The 23,466-nt window shown below is 38.8% G+C and overlaps 1 protein-coding gene across 3 annotated transcripts in view; it reads left to right on the plus strand.

The window, feature by feature from the left end:
- The window catches only part of sema5b (semaphorin 5B), a 209,913-nt gene that overhangs the window by 35,315 nt on the left and 151,132 nt on the right, over nucleotides 1-23,466 (plus strand). For all 3 annotated transcript variants that reach the window (XM_011489256.2, XM_020713350.2, XM_011489257.2), the window contains exon 2: nucleotides 5,708-5,772. The gene's annotated coding sequence lies outside the window, so the exon portion shown is untranslated. The remainder of the gene's footprint in view (nucleotides 1-5,707; nucleotides 5,773-23,466) is intronic.

Consider the following 23,466-nt stretch of genomic DNA (forward strand, 5'->3'; position numbering starts at 1 on the left):
AACTCACACTGAGCCTGGTACATTAGAAAGTTAAAGATGGGGTTTTGGCCTGTGCAATTTGAAATAAATACATTTAATAAAATAAAATAAATTGTCATTATAAATACTATATCTTTTCTACTCTCATGCTTTTTTGCTGTTTTATTTTTTAATATTATTGGTTTAATGAGCAAACTGGCAAAAACCATTAATATTCTTTTAATTATGTTTATCTTCTAGGAATCAATCACCGTCCGCCAGTTTGACTTCTCTGACATTACCACTCAATAAACCTTAATTATTTTCCACAAAGTTATTCTAAATCTTAGTGTCAATCTTATTCTCAAAAAGCAACTTTTGTGTTTTTAGACAATGTTTTGTCTAAAACACTGTTTTACTAAAAGTTAGGGGAGCTTGACAGAGAATTTAGACTTCAAAATGTTCTACAAGCAGGGAGAAACCAGATATATTGTGTACCATGGGGTTGACTGATGGGAAGCTTACAGATGACTGGGGGGGATATTCTGCAGGGGAGTGATGAGTAACAGGTTACTGGAAACAGAATCAGCATTGGCAAGCCACAGCTACAAACATACAAGACGCAGAAAACTCCCACAGTTCAAAAACCCAGCAGCCAGTCTCTGCTGTTAATTCTCATTTTGATGTCTAGCACTTATTACAAGCTGTCTGTTGAAAAGCAATGTGGTTCTGGCATCTGCTTTAGTGACTGGCTGTCAAAGAAGTTGCAAGGACAGAGTAGGAAGCACATGTGAACCTTAATCTAGGGTGTACAAAACTTACTGAGAGCTGCAAAAAGGAAGTGAATCAGGAGCAAAGGAGGGTTTTTGGTTAAGTTGGGTGTAAAAACAACCAGGGAGTAACAATAACTGGTCATTGGGTGAATGTTTACAGCTTGAGATAATTGCAAGGGTTGGTAATGGATCGTAATCAGCATCCCAAAACTGTCAGGTTTTGAATAAGATGGATTCAAAAGCAGACAGGGATTGGGTCAGAAGTAGTGCCGTTCATTGAACGTAGAAATGTGGATGGCTGATCCAGTGAAGAGTCAACTGGCAGATGGGCAGTAGGTCCAGAATTGTTCTTCCTGGGGGAGATTGATGGCGTGGAGGGGAAGAATCCAGAAGGATTTGACATGGCTTGGTTTGGCTTGGCTTGATAAGACTTGAGTTGATTTGGGTTGGCTTGAAGTGACTTGGCTTGATGTGGCCTAGCTCGGCTTAGCTTGGCTTCAACAAGGCAACAGCAGAGATTTGTGTATTCTTCCATAGAGAAGCAGATGAACCGACAATGGCTGGAGGATGGACTAATAAAGGTTGTCTAATTAGATGCAGAACAGGTGCGTATGACCCAATCGTCAGGCAGGTGTGCGAGGGGGACCACAACACCTGGCACAATACTATGCCCATAGCAATAATAGATGGTCCTATCTGCATTTTAAATGAAAGCCAATTTCTCATCATTTAAGTTTTAGTGAAGCATGTAGAAAGCGTTTTTTTTACTGTTGTCAAAATATCACTGGAACTGCAAAGCATTGATTTCATTTTTATTTTAATTTAACAGTTGATTCAAACATTGCCTACAGACCCACTAATAAAAACGTGTGTTTCTGCTGTTTCAAACATTTTCTTGTGGCTTTTTTTCATGATGATGAAGGACACACGTGAAGAAACTGGGGCTTCAAATTGCATTTGTGAGGATTTTTTTATTCGATTTTTGAATCAGGAGCAGACGAAAAATTGCTGTTAGAAAAAGCTTGTATCTGTGGCCACAAGCTCCCTGTTCTGCTCCATTCTGATGCCTGTACTCGAAGACGGGTTTAACGCACGTCTTTGTTTTCCTCGTTTGAGCTGGCATCTGGCTCAAAACCGTACAGCTGGGTAGCTCTGATATGGCTCAGTTATGGGTGATGGGAGAGGGGGGGGGGGGGTGTTGCTCTGTGCCAACGGTCCCATTAACAACTCAGAGGTGAATTTCTAATGAACTACTGCCGTTCTGCAGAAACTATGACCTAGGAAGTGACCCAAGTTTTTGATTTGGGCTAGATCCATCATAATCATAATTAATACCACTGGGAAAGCTTTTAAAATAGATCAAAAGACGATTGGAGTGGGACTTTAAAATCTTTACAGGACGTCTCTGTCAACACATCCTCTCTAAATCTGAGCTGAATTTCTCCTGTTGGAAAACAGAAAAACATTGTTTTCACTTCTTTATAGAATGCTTGGCTCTGATCTTACTGTTCAGCACATCATCAATCATGATTATGTATCATGAAGCTATCCTTATTTTTACATGGCAATAATTAAGGGGGAGACTTTCTAAACCCATTTGTCATGAACAAAAGGGGTTGAAATCAGACCTCATGTTAATGATAGTGTTTTATAAAGGAGAACCATATGTGTTTGCCATTGTGCACGTACATGAACATATGTCACAAAACCACAAAGCCTTATCCATCCGTCCCCAGGAGAGGAAAACTGGGAACATGATGGATGAAGTAATACTGCATAACCAGGGCCTGCTGATTGTTTTTGGAATAGTTTGGCTTTTATCAGATCGGTGTATGTATGTTAGGCAATGTGTGACTTAAAGAGTCAGGTCGCAGGCAGTTTACGAGATTCACTTGTTACAGCACACAAAGCTTCTCTCTGACATTTCAGACTTTAGAGATGTTTTTTTCTTCACACTGGTTTGTGTGGAAACTTTTGCTCAACCTAAAATTGACAGATTAGCTCCAGAGAGAATCCACTTTCATGCATTTGTCTACCTGTGACACAGGCTTGGTAAGCACCCCAGCATGGCGGATGAAGCTCGAAGTGAGACGCTTAAAATCCGATTATTGTAGACCTTTGTAGATCTAAAATAGGTTTTTATCAATGACAGTAAAAGAGATGTAGGATGAGGTCATGTGACGTCCTGATTTTTTATTGGCCAGTCAAAACCAAGTTTGTGAGCTATTTGTTGCCATCTTTAAGGGTAATACCTGGCCTTTCTAAAAATGTTAAAGGTGAGAATAACAAGCCAGAAAGAGACGTTCTTTTAGATTCGAGAATTTAAAGACCCACTCAGATGAAAACCATGTTATGGGTGTTTTTAACATTTTTTGACGCATATATCTAATAATAGAGGACATTTAGTAAGAAACGTAAAGCCTAAAATATCATTTCTGAATATTTCTTTATTGACATGGTTGGGAATCTAGAGTGGATGATAAAAAGAAGTTGGAAAAGGATTGTATTTGTGATATAGAATATATGCTGAGAGAGCCACAAGCTTCCTGCTTCACTAACCCCCCAGTCCGCTTATGGTTAGGTGTGCATGAGGCCCAGAGAAAAGATGGAGAACCAACACCTATTTGTTTTAGCAGGTTGCAATGGTAGGAATAGATATATAGTGCCTACAGCGCCTGCCACAACTGAAAAGACAAATTTCTAATCATCTACTGCCGCTTTGCAGAAACAATGTCCTAGAAAACAACAGTTTAAAAAAAACAAGTTTTATTCTTGCTAACATCGCTATAACCGTAATAAAAAGAAAAACATCTGGAACGCTTATATAAAAATATAACCCTAACCCTACAAAACCACACCTTCATTTTGCTTTAATATGAGGGCTCCTTAACCCTAGAACATTTTTGCTATAAAAAGTTCCACCATCACTTTTGCCAATTTTTTACCTGATATAATAAACCCAACAAAAAGTACTTGTCATAAATAATAGATCAAATCATGACAACACATGATAAATTAAAGTGGTTTTCTTTCATTTTCAACTGTGTTGTGTGTAACAAAATGAAAACCATAGGAAGTTCCTAAAAACATGCTCAGAATTTACTGAAAAATTAGGAATTTGAGAACAAAACATTCGCAAAAAATAATAAAATGATACTACAAACTTGGTCTTTGGTCCATCCATTTCTGGGACAACTGAGACTTCCCTGGTGAAGGCACAGACTCCTCGACACACGACATGTTAAAATTCCCGTAAATACTTCTGCTCAGGTAAAAATCCCCAGGCGATAGTGCTCTAAGGTTAAAAGGACGATAGATTTTGACCCCACTGCATTTGTCGTGGGTGTAAAATCAGTCATCAAGGTAAAAATGAAAGTTTAAAGGTGCTTAGTATGCCTGCACAGTAGATTACAAATGTATCATCACCGGCATATGTGCAACACGCATATTTCAAAAGACGCCATAAATTTCGATAAATGTTTACCTTAAATGTTTACAGACATGCTAAAACAATTTTATGGCAGCTCGAAGTATTTAACAAATTACACATTTGTCACGGTTTTAGGTTCTTTGCCTTTATGTTCTAGTTGTTTTATGTTCGGGCCTGTTTGAGTTACTTCCTGTTTTATTTTGTAGCATTTCCTGTTTTGTTGTTGTCTCAAGTTTTACCTTTCCCCATCAGTCCTGAGTGTTTCCACCTGTGTCTTGTTCCCTTGTATGTATATAAGTCTTGTCTTTCCCTTCCTCCTGTGCTGGTCCATATTCTACTCTTCCCCAGTTTTGCGTGTTTCGAGTTTCTAGTTGTGGTTTGCCTGCTTTTGCAGTGGTTTTTGGTTTCCTTAGTTTAAGTTATTAAAGCTCCTGTTTCCCTGCAACCTCTTGCCTCCTCTCCTCTCTGCGCCTGGGTACTCCCTCATCCTCTCACCGTGACAACATTTGATCGGATCGACCCTAAATTGTTACATGTCCGTCTTCTATGTAGACAAGGGTGATGTACAGTATATTTAAAGTTGTGTTGACTTTTATTTAAATAAAAGTGTTACCATGAAATGGAACTAAGGTATAAGTTATGTCATATTGTCATTGCAATTTTGTACACTAATGTCCTGATATTGTGCAGCGTTAGTTCTTTGTATAATGTACAAGTGAGCGAAAATCGACTTGCGCCCCTATAGGTTATTTAGTGAACTCCATCTCTATCCAATAACTTTGGTTTTAAATGAACTGCAATCCAGAAACCAAAAGGTTGCCTCTTGGGTTTTCATCCCAAAGTTGGTCCCACCTGTCTCCACTGAGATCTCCATCTGTATTCTTTTACCGGTAAACGGTAAAAGCTTCTAGAAGCAGCCTAGTGGATGCAAGTGTTACTTTGGTGTCTGCTTCATTCATTTTTACACTTGGAGGTGGAGGAGACGGCAGTCATATCACAGCAGCTGATGGCACTAGAGGGATTGCATTACTGAGCTGCTCCTTCAGGTTGCCTTAGAAACCAAACAGGGCTATTTGTTCCAATTTGCTCTGTAGCATTGAGATCAAAAAAGCTTTGAACCAATGCTAATATGCAAAGAGTACATTAGCATCCATGTTTGTTTCAACACGGTGGGTCATCTCTTTGTCTAATTTACATCTATAGTGTTCACTTACAGTTGTCAATGATATGCAAGGCCACTTCTGTCATAAGGGGACAGAACAGTTTGAAGGTTTAACATGTATGGTTTCTAACTGGGCTTTGCCATTGGTTCCTGTGAAGGCTGCTCACTGGGCCCCGTTCTCCTCAGGCCCCCCAACTCCACCAACGTCCCAGTTTAAATACCATTCCCGCTCCGCCCTCTCTGCTCCATTGAAAAGTTGGCGGTTTGTTTACGAGAGCGCCAGCTCTTCTTTGTGGCTCTGCGCTCAGGCTCATGAGAAGGAGGCAAACAGCGCATTGAGGACTCACCCTCCCCCCTCTTTCTCTGCCTCTCCCGTCTTTCCAGAATCGATTTGAAAAGGACAGACGGCCCTCTCAGCCCCGTCCCTTCACCCCAGTGATGCTTAGCTGGTGAGTACACTTTCATTCAGGAGTTTTATGCTGCCTTTATGTATTTCTGCAAATGCTTTCTTTTGCTCTTTTATACCTGAATATCTGAAAAGCCTTCTTTTACTTGTGTGCTCAACGTTTTTCCTTGTTTGTCTAAACTTGGTAGCAACCAGCAGACTTGTGTCTGCTTTCATGCATGTGGTTGTCACTCACAGTCTGAAAAGTGCCCATTTTTTCTCCAAATTCCCCAAAATCTCAACAATCTTTGTGGTGAATTTAGTTTCTCTCCCTGCCTTATTGACAATGGCCAAAGTCATTGACCGGGCATGTTTGGCACTTTCAAGAACGCGCTGAGCACTGGTTTTCAATCATGCTTTTAGCATACGCCGTTCACACAAGTCTGTCGCCACCTGATACTAGCGAATGTAGCTGGAAGAGGCTTGGTGTGAATGTCAAAGCGGTGCAACTCTCTCAAGCCTTGCTCTAGGCTTTTTCTTACACATGTCTATTAGATCAGGCACAACAGCAATTCTTAATTTCTTCTTCATAATCAATTTTTAAATGGTTGGCACTTTAAAAAAGGATGATACCCAGACATCCCTACCAAGTCTGAGTCCCTGATTGGTCAAAGTTCAACTGGTTTAACTTTCATCGCGCGTTCAATGGCCACACATTCTGTCAGCAAATGCACTTAAAAACTTGTGTAGCAACATGTGAATGTGAAGGCACCTACACACCGGATGTCATGAACGCATGTGGTGCGTTTTTTTTAACCACACGTGGTTTCATGAGCGTGCATACAGCCGATGATTTTCACACAACGGGCTTCTTTTTACTGTGTTTTTTCTACAGTTTACTTGCACATGGTCGCCACCTACAGTTTATGGAGGCTCGTTGTGAAATGTCAAAGAGGAGCAAATCCCCCAAATCTTGCTCCAGGTGTTTTCTTTCATAGCTCTAGTCCAGGGGTGTCAAACTTATTTTCACTGAGGGCCACATCAGCATAGTGGTTGTCATCAAAGGGCCAGATATAACATATACATGTAACTAAATGTAATGAAAATAAATGTAACTACTCCTTAATGTTAAATAACTCATTATTTATTTACTATAATTTTTTAAAGTGACAATTATAGTTGCAAAGAAAACATATGTTTGCTTGTTACTTTAGCATAAATCCTTTTAAATTTGATTCTGTTTGGTTAGGTTATATGGACAGTGTTTAAGTCGTAATGTATAGTTGCCCAATCCCATATTTCAAGTCTGATTCCCCCTAGATATGAATAAATACACATCAATTTTTATAAAAACTTTTATGCCCTCGCGGGCCACATAAAATGACATTTGGCCCACGGGCTTTGAGTTTGACACATGTCCTCTAGTCCGACATACATGTATGAAAGACTTGGTGTTAAATAATTCCAATTGGGCAGAATAAGCAAAATTATTCATTTCTCCTTCGTGATCATGTTTATTAAGGTTGGTACCTCTGTGTTTTGAAAAGGACGCTACACACACGTCCCTACCAAATCTGAGTATCTCATTGGTCACAGTGCAGCGTTGTCGAAATTTAGCAGCCAACATGCACTGCGGCGCGTGAATGCGAGCATTCTGAACGCGGAAGCCTGAAATTTGGGTTGGTGTACGTCTACATAGATTTTACATAGAAAGTGGCCGCTTGTATGCAAGTTGACGCGGCCGGTGTGTAGGTACCTTCAGTGGAAGTGGGCGCTTGAGCACGAAAAAGGTTTTTGAGGTGGTTAAAAAAAATGGAATATAATAAAGTGAAAGGATTCCACATAGGCCATAATGGTAAGTCTTTTTTTTTTTAAATCTCTATCTCATATCTACCTGTAGCTCTGTGAGGGTATGCGTGTGTGTGTGTATGCACGTGTGTGTGTGTGTGTGTGTGACACTGAACCGCTCCAGCTGCAGACAGCCTTGGGCTTAATTGACACGACACAGTGAAATCATTATTCATGGGACACGAGAGCACACTCACTTTGTGAAATCACCTGCACCAGAAGAGACTGGAACCAATGAACAAATCAGGGATTTTTAAATGCTGGGTAATTGAACTGCAACAGCATTAGCAAAACAGACGTAATTACACTGGCAGCAGCTGAGGTTTCCATTAGTTTTTAAGATTGCGTGAGATATTTTAGTCTTTTATGGCAAATTTGAAGGTAATTCGGGTTGGTCTGGTAAATAGGGGTGTACATATTTGTAATTGCTTCTTTGACCTTAGTTACAAACTTGGCCAGAAAAAACATTTTTTACGTTTGTCTTTTCCCTAGACATACTTGCAACACATGATATGTACTTTGAATGTCTTGCAGTTACTATTGTGACTCAAATACTTTATAAAATACAATTTTTGTAAAGTCCTTGCACGAGAGTAACATTTAAAGCTCAAGTCTGCCTTTAAAAAATTTAGTTTTTAGCATTTTCTAGGGTTTCTAAGGTTTTTTGTGATCGTTTGCTCCAATTTTTAGTCAAATCAGCTGCAACATTGTGCTTTGGGATGCTTTTTTAATTTTAACACCATAAATGAGGCATCCTTCTATGATGGGGTATTTCAACTAATGGATTGAAAACTAGTTCTGTAGCTGATTTAACCAGGTTTGAGGTTAAAAAAATGGTTGTAGACATGAACAAACATAAAAAAGAATCAGATCTTTTATTGTTTTTGGACAGTTTTTTTCTTTTTATTTTACTTCCAGTCAAAAATATCTTTACCTGAAACCACTACTGTGCACTTCTCTGTGTGCTGACAAAAAAATGCCTCTTTTTCAACGCTTTTAGTTCCTTTGCAATGCTCTCTATGTTTAATGGGAAATTTTATTTGCAAACATATATAGTTAATTGATTTAGTTTTTGTTTGGATTAGGAATTAATCTATTTTAAGCCATGAACAAAATGCTAAAGAAGACAAACAAATGAGATATACATCTATACTTAGATATATCAGTCATTAAAAGTTTGGAAAATACCAAATTAAAAGTAAAAGAGATACATGTCCATACATACACATGTACACGATCCCATTAAAATGACTCCTAATCATAAAGACATATTTGTGCTTAAACACAAAAACATACAGCACATTAAATCCAGAAAAAATGACGTTTGTCACCAAACAGTTTAATTAATTGCTTGAAAAGGAGGGGGAAGAGCTTATCTTATCCCAACCCCATTGTACTACTTAAGTGTTTTACTTATATATTTTACATATGTATCATATTCATTCTGCATATTTAATCTAGAAACTGTTTACATACTTTTATCTTTGTCTATTTAAAGAAGCTCTGCCGGAACCAAAGCACCCTGCACTGGACCGAACAATAGTGATTCTTAACTAAACTAAAGCTTCCCAGGTACAAACACAAATCACTCCTTCAGCTGCTTTTGTCCACTCCTACAGAATGTCATTCTTTTGTGTGGAAAAAAAGGGTGGGTGTGATTTTCGGTGTATTTTTTACCTTTTTTTTGTTCACTGTAAATCCCAAACTTTATTCAGTTTGTTCACGATAGGTAACTATTTATTTTAGAGGAAACGTTCACTTTTGTTATACTGAAAATAGCCAACAGCTTTTTCTCCCATATAATAAAACAATAAGAAACTTTATTACTATTGTATTTAACCACCAAAAAATTGTGTTAAATGAGAAAATCTCCAGAACTACACAACAGGTAGAAATGTGATCAAAATAACTTTACATTCACACTAATGTATTAACATTAAGCTTTACTCCAAAATGAATGTCCTTTTCAATTGGTTTGCCTTTCTTTTCTATAGAACAACCATGTTTAATCCTGATTTTATTACAGAAAGTGTGGAGTTTTTAGTGCCTTTCTCATCCACTGCTGTCTCTAAGCCATTTCCCTGCAGAGCATCCGTGGCATTTGCTGTTGCTCTCCTCTCACTTAGACTATTCAATTGAATTTGTGGCCTAAATATCTTTCTCTAAAATGTGTCATTGGAGTAGAGCAGCAGTGCTCCATCTCTGGCTGCTTTGAAGAAGTTCCCCTGTGTTTGCGTTGGCTCGCTCCACTCCTCTGGGAGGAGGATCAGGAGACTCGGGTCGCGGTTGGCACATTTTCTCCTCCAGCCCCACAGTTGTTTGCTGATATTTGGTTTGGGATGACAATAAGCCGGAAGAAAACAAGTTCCTTTCAGACCAATAAAACAGAAATTGTGGCGTAAAAGGAAGAGTGAAATGGAAAAAAAAAAAATGGGGTGAGGGGGACTCATCTTGGAAAGGGGATTCTCTGTAAAGCTTTGTGTTCTGTGGCCTCTAGAGCCAAATTAAGGGAGCGTCATTATCCCCGGCAAATAACCACGCTGCCTTTGTGGTCCAGCCATGGTTCATCTGGGCGTCTCGAAACGTGGCAGAGCCGTGCCCGTTCGGCTTCCAAAAAGAGGGCCTGCTGGAGGAACCTTGGCCCGTCTCACAGAGCAGGCATTCACACCAGGAGGTGCGCAGTGACAGCGATAGTAGGGATTTTCAAGCAACGGGAAGAATTTGGCTCCACACTAAAAGTTTCTTGAGCAAAACTTGACGTAAACGTCTTGAAGCACATGCCAACTGGTGACGACACGGATTTTGTTATGCTGTGGAAACCATGGACCCAATAAAAAAATTGAAGACACATTCATGGCATTAATTGTCTTTGGAATTTGGTTCAGTCTGAAAAAATTGAATATTGATAATTGTTTGTACATCAAAAACAATAGTTTACATAAAGTTTTTCATTTTACTGTTAAAGTGCCGCTCCAAACTATTTTAAAAGTGGCCTTCTAATTATGGTTAGGCCGTTTCTAGCCAAAATGATAAAAACCTGTATTGATTTCTAGGACATAGTTTCTGCAGAGCGGCAGTAATTCATTAGAAATTTGCCTCTGAGTTGTGGGTGGGAGTAATCCTGCCCCCATTTCCCATCATCCATCTGTTTGCACTCTCTCAAGCTTGTGACTTTCCATTGTAGGTTCACACCTACAAGCTTTTTCCAACTGTTTTTTTTATTTTGCTCCTTCTTCACAATGATTTGAAATATGAAATAAGCCTAATTTTCCTTTTATATGTCCTCAATCATGATAAAAATGCCACAAGAACATGTTAAAAACACCAAAAACATGATTTTCATTGGAATGGGTCTATGAAAGTTAGGGTCTATTGCTGTAGAGTATGGGGAAAAAATGTACAAAAAAGTAAAAATAAAATTTCTTTACTTAAAATTCCCCAAAGATCAAACTTAAAGGAAGTTGGGAGACTCTGAAATATAGCATACAATTTTACCTAACAGAAACATTTGATTTGTTCCAGATATTATAGGTGATTTATAGTTGATGAATTTTGAAATCACTGAAAATCGTTAACATTCAATGCAGAACTTAATGCTAATGTAGCCTTTAAGCTTCTTAATTTTGTTGTTACACTGTCTAAAATGAAGAAGAATTTGGAATTTCTCTTATAATGTGGATCTTTTAATTTACAAATGAATAAAAATCCTGAAAATGCTGTTCCTTTCAGTCCTCTTTACTTCTTCTTTGATTTAAAATGAAGTGGATCTAGTCTCCTTCTTCTAAAAATCAAGATAAAGCTGATGCAGAATCTTTAAAAGAGGATGCACTGTTGACGTTTAAAGTTTTATCTAAATAAAAGAGATTAATTATAACACATTCAAGTAGATAAAGGTCTGGAGTAAGCAGAGTTCATCAACTGGGCATGAATTGCTTTTTTCTCAAAGCTAAACACAACATCTGAGCTTTTGGTTTTCATCTAAAACAGCTGAAAAAGGTGATGTTTGGCTCCTGGTGTGTGAAATACTTTGCCTTTATTTATGAGCTAATCAACCGCATGCTTTTACTTCACGTTCCTATGCTCGATAGGTGGTGGTGGTGGGGGTTCATTTTAGTCTAGCATTGTTTCCTGGTTCTTTATGAAGCCAATCTTTCTGCTGGAAGAAAAGAAAGAAGGGAGGAGCCTTTTGTGCGCAGGCCATGGCAGAAACCCTGAGCTCGTAAATCCTATGCTGATCTTTGGATCATTAAGCTGTGAGCCCCGAGTTCTTTGGTTCTTTATCACCAGGCCTGGATCCCAGGCCATAATGGAGGCTAACTGGCTAATGATTAGCTGTCTTGCATGGACTGGAGGACCTACTGTTCATGCTGCCAGAGTGAATGAGAGCGGTTTTGGAGAACATATCAATCTATTTGTATTTGTTGACTCCCACTCTTAATCTTGGTGAATACTCACAGAGGCAGGTGTATGAAATTGACACATTTTTTTTGTCATAAAATGATCAAATAAATAAAAAAATGTGGTTGTGACAGCAAAGCAAAGACAAAAAATAACGGCCTCTTTGCAACCACAAGTCATTGAAAAAAAAGCAAGTGATATGTTTTGCACTAAAGCAGGATATGCAATATTTACAGTGTTTAATAACGTGTGATATAGTATGGAGTAAGGAATCTGTCAAAAAATACGTCGCAGGGTCACAGGCATGTACATAGAGTCAGGAAGCATGTTTTGTTCAAATTTGTGCATGCCTATTAAGGTTTATTTATTAATAGACTCGATGTATATGTCTGTGACCCTGTGACGTATTTTTGACAGTTTGTTAAAAGGGGAAATTCCGTATTCAAGACGAGCAAGAGGTCATTAAAAACAAAGACAAATCACATTCAAACAGACATGTCAAACGTATAACAAAATGTTGTATTTATATTTTATTTTAAGTTGTGCACAAAGAACTAATTCCTGAACAATTTTGTATTTATGCACACGTTTCTTATTGACTATTGTGGACCCATTAAAAGACATTGAAGAAAAGGACTTTAGGACAAAATAACTTTGCTTCATCAAAGGGAATCCAACAATGATTTCAGTAAACCTTTCCCTAGTTTTACTTTGGCTTTGTCTGTTTCTATGGCAACAGCAGTGGAAATCCTAAATTGTTTAGAAAATTCAATTAAAACTAAATCTTTTTTAGACCAAAACTTGAGACCTGATTAAGTTTAGTGAATTCAACTACAAAAGTCCCACTCTGATCATCTTTTGTTCTATTTTAAGTGTTCCCCGGGGGTCTTTTAATTATGATTATGGTGTTTTAAGCCAAAATCAAAAAAGCCCAATATTGGAGTTGTTCAGCCGTACAGTTTAAATCCAGATTCCAGCTCAGACCAGGAAGACGTACATGGATCTATTTGTCTGCAAGTGGATGTGGCCGTGCAGTGAATCTTCTACGTCAGCATTTTCCATCTATTCACATGTCAATAAAGAAGTACTCATACATTTAAGATTATTTTTCTTTATATATGTCCTCAAGAACATGTTAAAAACACCAAAAGCCCAATTTTCATCAGAGTGGGTCTTTAAGCATATTAACATCTCTGCAACACTATGAAAAAAAACACAAAAAAAGCCAAATTAGCCACAACTGACTCCAACTGCAACCACATATCGATAGTCTCCCCTGTTTGGCTTTTAACTTGATGAGAGCTACTTTTCTGTCACCACCTCTGCCCCCCTCCAAGAACAACTCCTGGCTTGAAGTCGCTGTTTGGTGTTTCGTCATTCAACAAGGATTAGTGGCACTGTGTGTTTTCTAATTATAGAGCCACACTGTGCACTCCGCTCCTCTTGGAGGGTCAGATCTAGCCCACTAGGCTCTCAGCCATCAGCGTATTCACTACATCTCTTAAATGCAAGTGCCTTCACGGCCCTGTTTTTTTTTTTTCTCTCGTCTCCCTTTGTTTATTTGTCTTTTCATCAGTTCTGCCGTCACGTCTGCCTGCTTAGGTCCGTTTCACATTTATTAAGTTAACAACTGGGATGTTTCATCTGGATAAAATAAAAGTCAATGAGGTAACTGTCAAAATAAATCACATCTTACATCAAGGAGGAAATGGGGAAAGGCTTGAGAGACAAAGACGGTGGGTCTTTTTTTTTCAACCAACTCAATAAATCATTCCCTTTTCACATCTTTTTTTTCCCTCCTTCCTTTTCATTCTTGGCCAACAATAGTTTTGAGAAAGCTTATTAACCATTTCCATCACAAAAGTGTTTGTAGTCGTTGGGTCGGGAAGGCCTGAGGCAAACAGGTCTACGTCAAAGGAATAAATTGGACGCTGAAAAACAAAAATATAATAAATTGTGTTTCAGTCAAAGCTTGTGTGTCTGTGACCAGCAGCGGGTTTCTGATTGCTTTGTCCATGAGTGTAGCCGAGCAAGCATTCAAAATCAGAAGGTTTCCACTTTCTAAAGACGAACCGGGCTGCAGCTGGAGAACCGGAATTAAGCCTGTATGAGTTTACTTTCCTCTCTGTAGGAATTTCCCCTGAAATAAGTTCATTGCATTCTTAAATCAGGCCACGTAATGATGGCAGAGTTGGAATTAGTGCGTCTTAGTTTCCATTAGTCGTTGGATTAGTGCGTTTGGATTATAATCCTTGAAAAAACGAATTCGTCGCTAGGAAAATGAAATGAGAACACTCGCTCCATGTGTTGGAAATGGGGCTTCAACAGTCACCCTGACTTTGATTATCTTGGTCTGAATCTTTTTCTTACTGCATTTGCTCACGGTTGGACAAATCCTCACCTGCAAATGAGAAGTTTTTGTGTGACAGAAATATTTGGGATTGAAAAAAAGAAACCAGGCAGCTAAAACCCACTCGAGTCAAGCTTGTTGCATTTTAATATTTGAAGCATTAAAAGCTATGAGGCATGTTTTTTGCACAACCTCGTTGAGAGCAGAGGGATGAATGGAAAACTGTTTGTAAAGTCCGGAAAAAAATCTCTGAGTTTAATAACCGCAACGATAATATGGGAAATTCTGAAATATAACTTAGGAATCAAACATATTTTACACTTTTCTCTGCAAATCAGAGCAGAAAATTGTTTAGTTTAATGTACGTTTTTATTGATATGTGAGATCATTTTTAACCTGGGCGGAGCTACAGAGGGGGCAAGGGGGCAAGGAACTGCTGTTTTAATATCAAAAACAATAATGAAACTGTTTGAAATGTGTATTTTAAACCCTTTCTTTTGTAATGGCCTTCCACTCCACCTTTTGTAATGCCCCCCTTACACCCCCCCATTTAAGATGTTCTAGCTGCGCCTCTGTTTTAACACCCGTCAGGTTTAAAAACTATTACATTTATAATGGAGACTGAGCAGCAGATTGATTTATGGCAATAATGTGTCACACATATAAACACGTGTCGAGTGGGTTAGGGTCACCTTACAGTGTTTTCCTTGAAGGCTAAAATGATTAGCGTAATAATTTAACCACGGGATATACAATTAACATGGGCTGTCCAGGCGTATAGTGGTTAGCACTCTTGCCTCCCAAGGCCCTGGTTCGAATCCCAGTGGGGTCCTTTCTGTGTGCAGTTTGCATGTTCTCCTCATGCATGTGTGGGTTTTCTCCGGGAACTCTGGCTTCCTCCCGCAGTCCAAAACATGCTCAATAGGTCAGTTGATGGTTCTAAATCCATCCTAGATGGGGATATAAGTGTGTGGCCAAGTGGTACCCAACCTTTGCCCAACTGTAGCTGTTATAGGCTCCAGCAACCCCCTGAAACCTAATGATTCAGTAATGAATCGCTGTAGGATTTACATAAGAGACATGGCTCAAAGACGATTTTTTACATTTTCATTTGCATAGATACATATTTTTCCAAAGAGTATCACACCACTCACACTACAATCTAGAAACCCCTCGGAGACGTGACGGTAACAGAAGTGAACAGGGATTAAATGAAAAAGAATGTAAACTGGGTACATGGTGAATGAGGTTATTGTCGTGTCTTTTATAAACATAAAATACACGAGTGTGTGCACTGGCTGAACTATTACAAAAAATATGGAATATTTTTTAGCTTTTTGAATAAACATCTTTAAATCAACTGTTAACCCTTAGCTCACTATTATTGCTTTATCCCTATACGTGTGAATTTCACAAAAATAGATTCTTTTTAAGATATCAATTTGGGATTTCTTGTATTCTCATACCTAAATATGCTGTTTACAGGTAGACCTATTAAATTTATTTATTCCATTTTAAGGCTTCTTATTAGTAAAAAAAAATATATATATATATATATATATATATATATTTCTGAGTTGCCTCACACTAATATTTGTAGGCGGCGTTGATGGACAGGTTGTCATTAGTTCTGTTCTCTGTGAACATTAAAGTAACTCATTCAGACACATGATTCTCACCAAGAAATATGAATATATTAGGAGAAATATAGCAATGTCATAGTTTTGTAATCCCAGTTGAAAATAGATTTCTGGACATTTTGTGCACAAGTCGTACTTGTTCACACTCTTTATATTGTATGAGATGTTTTGATGTGATTGAGCTGTTGGCATACGCGCTATAATGAAGACGAGTCTGGAGTCTACAAATCTTCTCAAATGAAATGCTAATCTACAGAACTAATAAGGAAAGCCTGTAGAAATAAAGAAGTTGTTTGGTTGATTTAGTGGACTAACAATAAGTGATCATTTTACAGCAGTGGCGGCGGCGGTAGTGTAGCGAGGATCTGTTTTAGAGTTCTTGAAGACATTTAGTGGATCAAGGCAGGAAACAATGCCCCCATTGATCAGTCTCGTGTTCTTCACCAAACTTGTTGGCTTGGCGCCAGGGTCATGCAACAAGAAGATCATAATGAGAAGTTGTGTTGTGAGAGCACATGGTAATTAAAGTGGGATACAAGATGTTTTTTTTTTTTTCTAATTGCCTCAAAATGGGTTTAATTAGAGCTGCGTGTTTTGCAAAGCAGCTGTAATGCAAATAGTGCCAGGCATGATCGCCTGCCTTTTGTTTGCACCTCGTGTTTTTCTTGCTCCCTGGACTGAAATCAATGTTGGGGAGGGCATGGTGATGGGGAAACTGATCACTAGACCCTATTTCCTTCCAGAAAATGGAACAAAGTGCCCCATTGGGTTTTATCATTCCTACTTCAACTATTTCTTCTTGTCAAAGTAAAAATAAATAATAATGCTTGTAGTTTTTGCATAATGGCATTTAGATCGCAGTTTAACAAGAACTTTTTCAAGAAATTATTATTATCTGTTTCAAGACTAACTGGTGATATTTTGGCGCAGCATTGGCAGCCAAGGATCGAAGGATTGGTGGCTCGATCCACGCTCCCCACCACCCAACTGTCACCGTGTCCCTGTGCAAGACACCCCACCCTCCCCGCCTACACTGGTGTGCGAACGCGCATAAACGTCCCGGGCCCGTAGGTGCGCACCGGCAGCCACGCCCCCGACAGCCTGCCCCAGGGCAGCTGTGGGTACATCAGAAATGGACACACATTGTAAGCACTTTGAGCGTCTGAAAAAGCGCAGAAATTCCAATCGTTATTCTTCTTCTAATGTTTTCTGTTTGGGCAATGGTTCCCCAAGCCACTATAAACAGCAAGAGCCGGCTAGGGTGTTCTATCTATATTGTGGCTAGGTCTTGGTTATAGTACGACTACAGCTAAACCTTTCACGTCACGCTAGCTGTCCTTTAACCCTTTAACACCATAGATTTTGCTGGCGACTTCTAAATAACCCATACCGTAAGTCCTTCTCTCGTTCAAAAGGAATCAGCTGATTCTGGCGCAGGTTAGGGTTAGATCACCTGATTTACATTCATTACTAGGGCTGCACGATATGAGGAAAACTCGCGTTTTGCGATATTAATTTAATGATCAATATTGCAATGACGACATAACTTGTGATACATGAACAAATAGCAAAACAACCAAAAAAATCATTTTCATTTCACTGCAACAGTTTATATAAAAAAGAATCAACTGTAGTCTACACAGGAGACGAGCATCTAACATAAAAGGGCTGCATCCGATTGGTCAATTGCATAAAGGGATTTATTTAATTCTTAAAACACTTAAAGTAACCATTTATCGCAATTGTCGCCATCTTTCGCCATATGCATATTGCACTGCTTGATATCGCGATAAGGATAAATTTGTGATTCATTGTGCTATCCAATATTAATGAACAGTGACCTAAACGCTTCCCTTCTGCACATTTGGCATGTCAGCACAAGGTTGCTTTTCTCCGCTTCAGAATCTGCTGGAATTTTGTGACTTGCAGAAACAGTTGAACAGTTCTGGTAGTGGAAAGACTGTAAAGACTGGAGATCAAGCCCCGGTGTAAAAAGGTTAACTGTGTCACTGTTCAAGTGAGAACCAATGATCTTAGCAGCTGGGTAGCTTGGTTGGTAATGCAGGAATCCAGGGTTCGATTCCCAGAGGGGGATAAACAATGGTACTGGGTCAATTACCATATCAATGGCGAGCAATGAACATCACCCAGTGAGGGCCCTTAGGCAAAGCCCTTAACGCTACTGCCTCCCAAGCGCGGTTAGGCTGCAGCTCACCGCTCCCCCAAGGGATGGGTCAAAATGTGGAGGAGATTTTCCCCATTGTGGGATCAATAAAGAATCAATTATTATTATTACTAATGGACAGAGAAGATTTGAATAGCTGGACAGCTCCCCTTTCAGTGGCACGCTTATAGAAAAGGCTGCATCCACACCGCCAGCTTTGATTCTTACCAAAGTCTGTTTTCTCCAATTGTGTGTTTCACAAGTGCGATAGCTCACCTGGACCCTGGTGTGGACCAAACAGATAAACATTGGTCTGCTTAAAAAAAACGAGGGTTTCGATTTCACTTAAAAACAAACTCTGGTGTGGATCAATTGAATGGGAATTCTCTACGGACTTTATGTGGACCGAAGAACAATGGAGGCCAAACGAAGACAAATAACGTTGCAGATTTGTTATCTGATGTAGCTGTTTTAGGCAGCCGAAGGTCACGATTTTTAAATAACGTTAGCAAGATAGTTTTGAGAGGTACCTAAATGTTTTGGCAGGGAAAAACACAACAAGTAAGAAAAGAGAAAAAAAAAGATTCACTGACAATATCATTTGTTATACAAGGTTAGATTTCCATGTTTTTGTGGGATTCGATTTTTGGCAATAATTCTAAGATCTTCCCTGCAAATTGTTTAGGGAATGACAGTAAACAGACAAATAATCCTAAACTCCCGCTTTGATCATCTTTTGATCTGTTGTATAAGTGTTCCCGGTGGTCTTTTAATTATGGATGTTAGCCAAAATGCAGCTGCAAAAATGCAAATCGTTGCTGCAGAGCGGCGGGAGTTTTTAAAAAAATTCCCCTGTGAGGGGTGGGCGGGAGCAACCCCGTCACCCCTTCCCCTCCCCGAGTTGAAGAAAGAAAAAGTTCAATTTTAATCTTAATTTTCTTTCTTTATGTCCTCCATCATCAGAAAAATGTGTTTAAGATTCTAGAAAGAATACATATATTTGAAAATATTCCTTTAAATTGACGCATGACTTGGTTTGAGCTTTAGAAATATATTTATTTAAAAAAAAGAAAATTAACATAAACCCTTCTAATCGTGTTTGGATATTTTCCTGCAAATTGAGAATGAAAATGAAAATGCCTTTTTCTTCTTGCAGTTTGTAATCCATTCATGTCATGACTAGCAAAGCTTATGCCCACGTTTACAGAGTGAAGATAAACACAGAGGCAGGATTGAAATGAGCTCCAGATCCATCTGAGAGTGTCTGATTCAGTTATTTCACGTGGAAACAGATAGTAATCACACATTTCCCTAAAAGGCCACATAATGAGTTGAAACGGGAGTGTTTGTGGGAGTGTTGCTGTGAGGGAAGCCAGGAGTGAAGCTTGTTATAGTACAGATCAGGCTAATTAAGTACAAGATGGCAGAGTTTGGTTTTCCTCAGGCGGTGCAGCAGCTGACCTGTTGCATCCGTTTTGTCTGCGAAGCAGAGTCTGAGGAGACTTGTTAAGAAGCAGAGAGCTGCTCTTTCAGGCTGATGCATCACCACCGATTGATTTTTCTCTGGCGAGCGAGGAGCGCTGCACACAAACGCCGCACTGTAAAAGACAAAAAAAAGACATTCACAGACTCAGCTCCAGGTCCGATCAGACCTACACGGCATCTTTATTCCCGCCTCTGTGAGCACCACGTGCAGTTTTAGGCTTCGAATGAGATACTGTTCTATAACCTTTAACAACAAAAAATTAATTCTGCTGTCAATTTACTTTTCCATTTCAGAATCACAAAAGCCCCCTGTGTTTATCTTTACCAGTTTGTGAGTTTTTATTGGAGTTTCGTAGACAATCCCCATGTAGCACAATGGTAGAGTGATGAATGGACACAGCTGAAATCCAATAAAAAGGCTTTGGTGAGAACAGCAGCACTTACTCTCTCCCCCCTCTGTCTCTTTCAACCTCTCGCCATCACACACGCTCAATGGCTCATCAAGCCGCACGGCTCTGAATCTGTCTTTTTTCTTTTTTTCCACAGCATCACCGATCAACGGGGGGGGGGGGGTCTTTAATTGAACGCCACCTGTGTGGCCCGTCTTGCCAAGTCTGTGCTTTAAGTCAGGGCTGGGTTCACTGCAGCAGTTGGTGCTCATTTGTGCGTGCACATCAGCTGTCTGCTGGTGTTGACGCGGTGTGCGACCTTTGAGCGCCAAAAGACTGCGCGCCGCAGCAAACCACAGTAGATGCAATAAGCCTGCACTTCATTACCTGCACGCAAGACTTGTATTAGATTCTTGTGTCGCTGCCAGGCACTGTCTGTTCCTTTTTCCGTTTAAAGATTAACTTGAAGAAAAACAGGAACAAACCTCTGCTGCCCCTGAAGGTATTTATGTTCCACAATAAAAGACTTTACAGCGTGCAGTGAAATAGTCTCACCTCTTTATCTTCCGAGCTGATTTCCAAAACTCATCGTTTACTAACTGAATCTTATTTTTTGATGGCAGTAAAAAAATAAAAAAAATGGATTTTTTTTATTTATTTGCATCCTGCTGGTAGGAAAAACTCCAAACTCAGGTGAAACTATGAGAACGTGCGCTAAATCAGATCTAACATTTTGATTTACAGCTTTGCCCAAATGTTATAAAAATATTAATATACAAACATGAAAATAACTGACATGGATAAAATTTTGAACTGATGATATTGTTAATGATTTTTTCCAACTATTTGAAATTGTTTTTAGTTATTTTGTAGTTGTAGGTCGAGTAAACTCTAAGTGTAGCTTTGAAAACATTTTTTTAATAAATACTACATACGCTACACACAAGCACTTTTTTTATGTGAGCTTGAAAAGTTTCATTAACTGAATTTCTGCTTTTTAATATGTTATCTTGCAGACTGTGTTATGTTGTTGACGGTGTCCACTCAGCAGGTCTATAAACTCAAAAGTGAATTTTGGAAAAACTACTAAGTAGAAAACAACATTTTGATCAGGGTTACAGTTTTATACATGCAAGCTACAGTCTTTTTGCAACTGTTTTTTTTGTCTGCTCCTGATTCACCACCACAAGAATCAGAAATACAATTTTAAACTTAATTTTCTTTTACAACTTCCATCATCTGAAATAAGCCACAAGAACATGTTAAAAACACCAAAAACGCAAATTTTATCAGTGCGAGTCTTTAAAGAACATTGGCTTTTCTCTTAGTATTTCATTTTAAAAATCCTTCTTTATTTTACTCTCTAACATTCTTACCATATTGGATAAGGTTACACAGTTCCTGCAAAGTTAGAAATGTGGTAAAATGACATAAAACAGCAATTTAAAAAAATCTTGATTTCATTCATTACCAAAGAATTGAAAACACAAACCAAAATCTAATCTAATGTATTGGCATTGCAACATTACATGAATAAAAAGGGCATAAACAACTAAATTATATTTATTTTTCTGCCCAAGGTTTTTGTTTTATTCTTTTTAAGTTTAATCATATTTGCCATCTTTTCAATTGTCAGTTGAACACTGACCTAATTTCTACGTCGTACATCCTTAGCATCCAAAATCCTGTTTTGTTTTTAAACTGCAATAACAACAATTCTTTGGTACCTGTTGTTTCCTAAGCTAACCACACTACCTGTAATAAATACACCCTTCAGTTTTATGATTTAAAATACGGGCTTTCAGAAACCATTAGATAGATGTAAAAATGTTTTACTTCTTAAGGAAATAAAATTTTCTAATTAACTTTTTGAAAGGAAATTAGAAACAATGATGAAGAAATTGCTATTTTACTTTTTCTAATTTCACTTGCAGTCTGTCTTTTCAACGTCCTTGAAGTTTAGTTTGTACCCGTTGGTCACAGTTTTAATTATTTACCATTTCTTCATTTCAGTGTCATTTCTTTTTCTATTTTTAATTAACATTTTTTTTAATTAAATTTTCTATTTGTGTGTTTGTGTTGATAATAAAAAGAAGGTTTTCTGAGTTCCAGTTGTTTATGTTCATCCAGTCATTTATAAAGGGGGGGCTTGATCAGAAAACACACTGGACTGTGTTGCCCCAAAGGGAATTGCCCTTCATCATTACGAAAACAACAGTAGACTTGAACGCTGAACACAAGGAGCGAGCAGAAGAGAAGGACAATTGGACTGGAAACAGAAACCATAACAGTTGCAATAAAAATGCAGCAGAACACAAAAACAGCCATCTTTTATTTAGCTTTGAAAGGTATCTGAATATTTCATTCAATGAAAGATGCAATGCAGTCTTCTGGTCCTGATTTGGGGTATCATGCATCTGTGGCCCCGAGGGCAGGAGCTGATACCCAGATCTCTGGGGGGTGGGGGGGGGGGGGGGGTCAGTGTTCTGACTTTTTCCTTAATAAAGAGAAGAACTGCACAGGAGATGAGAATTTTTGCTAGACTTATGCAGAAGGAGAATCAGTCTGTGACAGTGCGATCTGTCACAGAGGAGTTCTGCCTTCCCAGTGTATCCAGTCTGGTTTTATTGGTGGTACAGGGTTGACAACATAAAAGTAGGTCATTCAATCAAGCAGTACAGGAACATCATATTCATGTATAATCAGAACTTTTCAGGTCATTGTTTTCTTACTAAAAGATAGAACTTAGACAATCATATCATGGTGATAATAGCGTGTAAGCAAATGATAATTACATAACCCTAACAGGGGGGTGTTGTGGGGTGGAGTCACATTCACTGTGTATTTACTGATTAGAGGAAAGATATGCTGCCCATGCTGGTAAAGCGTTAGTATCATGGGCTTAGCAGTGACTATGGAACGATGCACTTGCTGTTTCCCTTCAGCCCCTGTTGATCAATCGGCGTAATGAGGACCCCTGGTTTAATTCAACTTTCTGCCATTGTGACCTAGAAGGAATTTTGTCATCAATCCAGTTTTTAGGAATTTTTTTAAGACTGAAAGTAAACATTTGTTTCTATTGTTTTTGCTACAAGATCAACCAATTAGTAAGAAGAAAGGATCAATATTTAGGTGAGCAGACAGAATTTTAGTCATTTCCTGATGGACGGTGCTCCAAAATTGCTGTACTTTTGAACAGGGCCAGAAGCAGTGTGTCCGAGTCCTGGTCTCAGTCTTGTACTATGTCACACTGGGCATGTGGTGCATTGATGAACATGCCAAAAGTGCATTCTTGAATGCGCATTCAGCCCGTGCAGTTCACGCTGGACTAGCAGGTATGGGCTTCTTCTTATGTTTCTTTTCTACTGTTTACTAGCGCATGTCCGCCCCTACAGTTAGGAGAGGCTTGGTGCCAAAAAGCGGTGCAAATTTTGCCTCAGAAGTTTTCCTTCACAGCTCTCTTTCGATATATGAAAGACTTTCA

Source organism: Oryzias latipes, chromosome 21 (assembly GCF_002234675.1).
Source record: "Oryzias latipes chromosome 21, ASM223467v1".
Classification (NCBI taxonomy): domain Eukaryota; kingdom Metazoa; phylum Chordata; class Actinopteri; order Beloniformes; family Adrianichthyidae; genus Oryzias; species Oryzias latipes.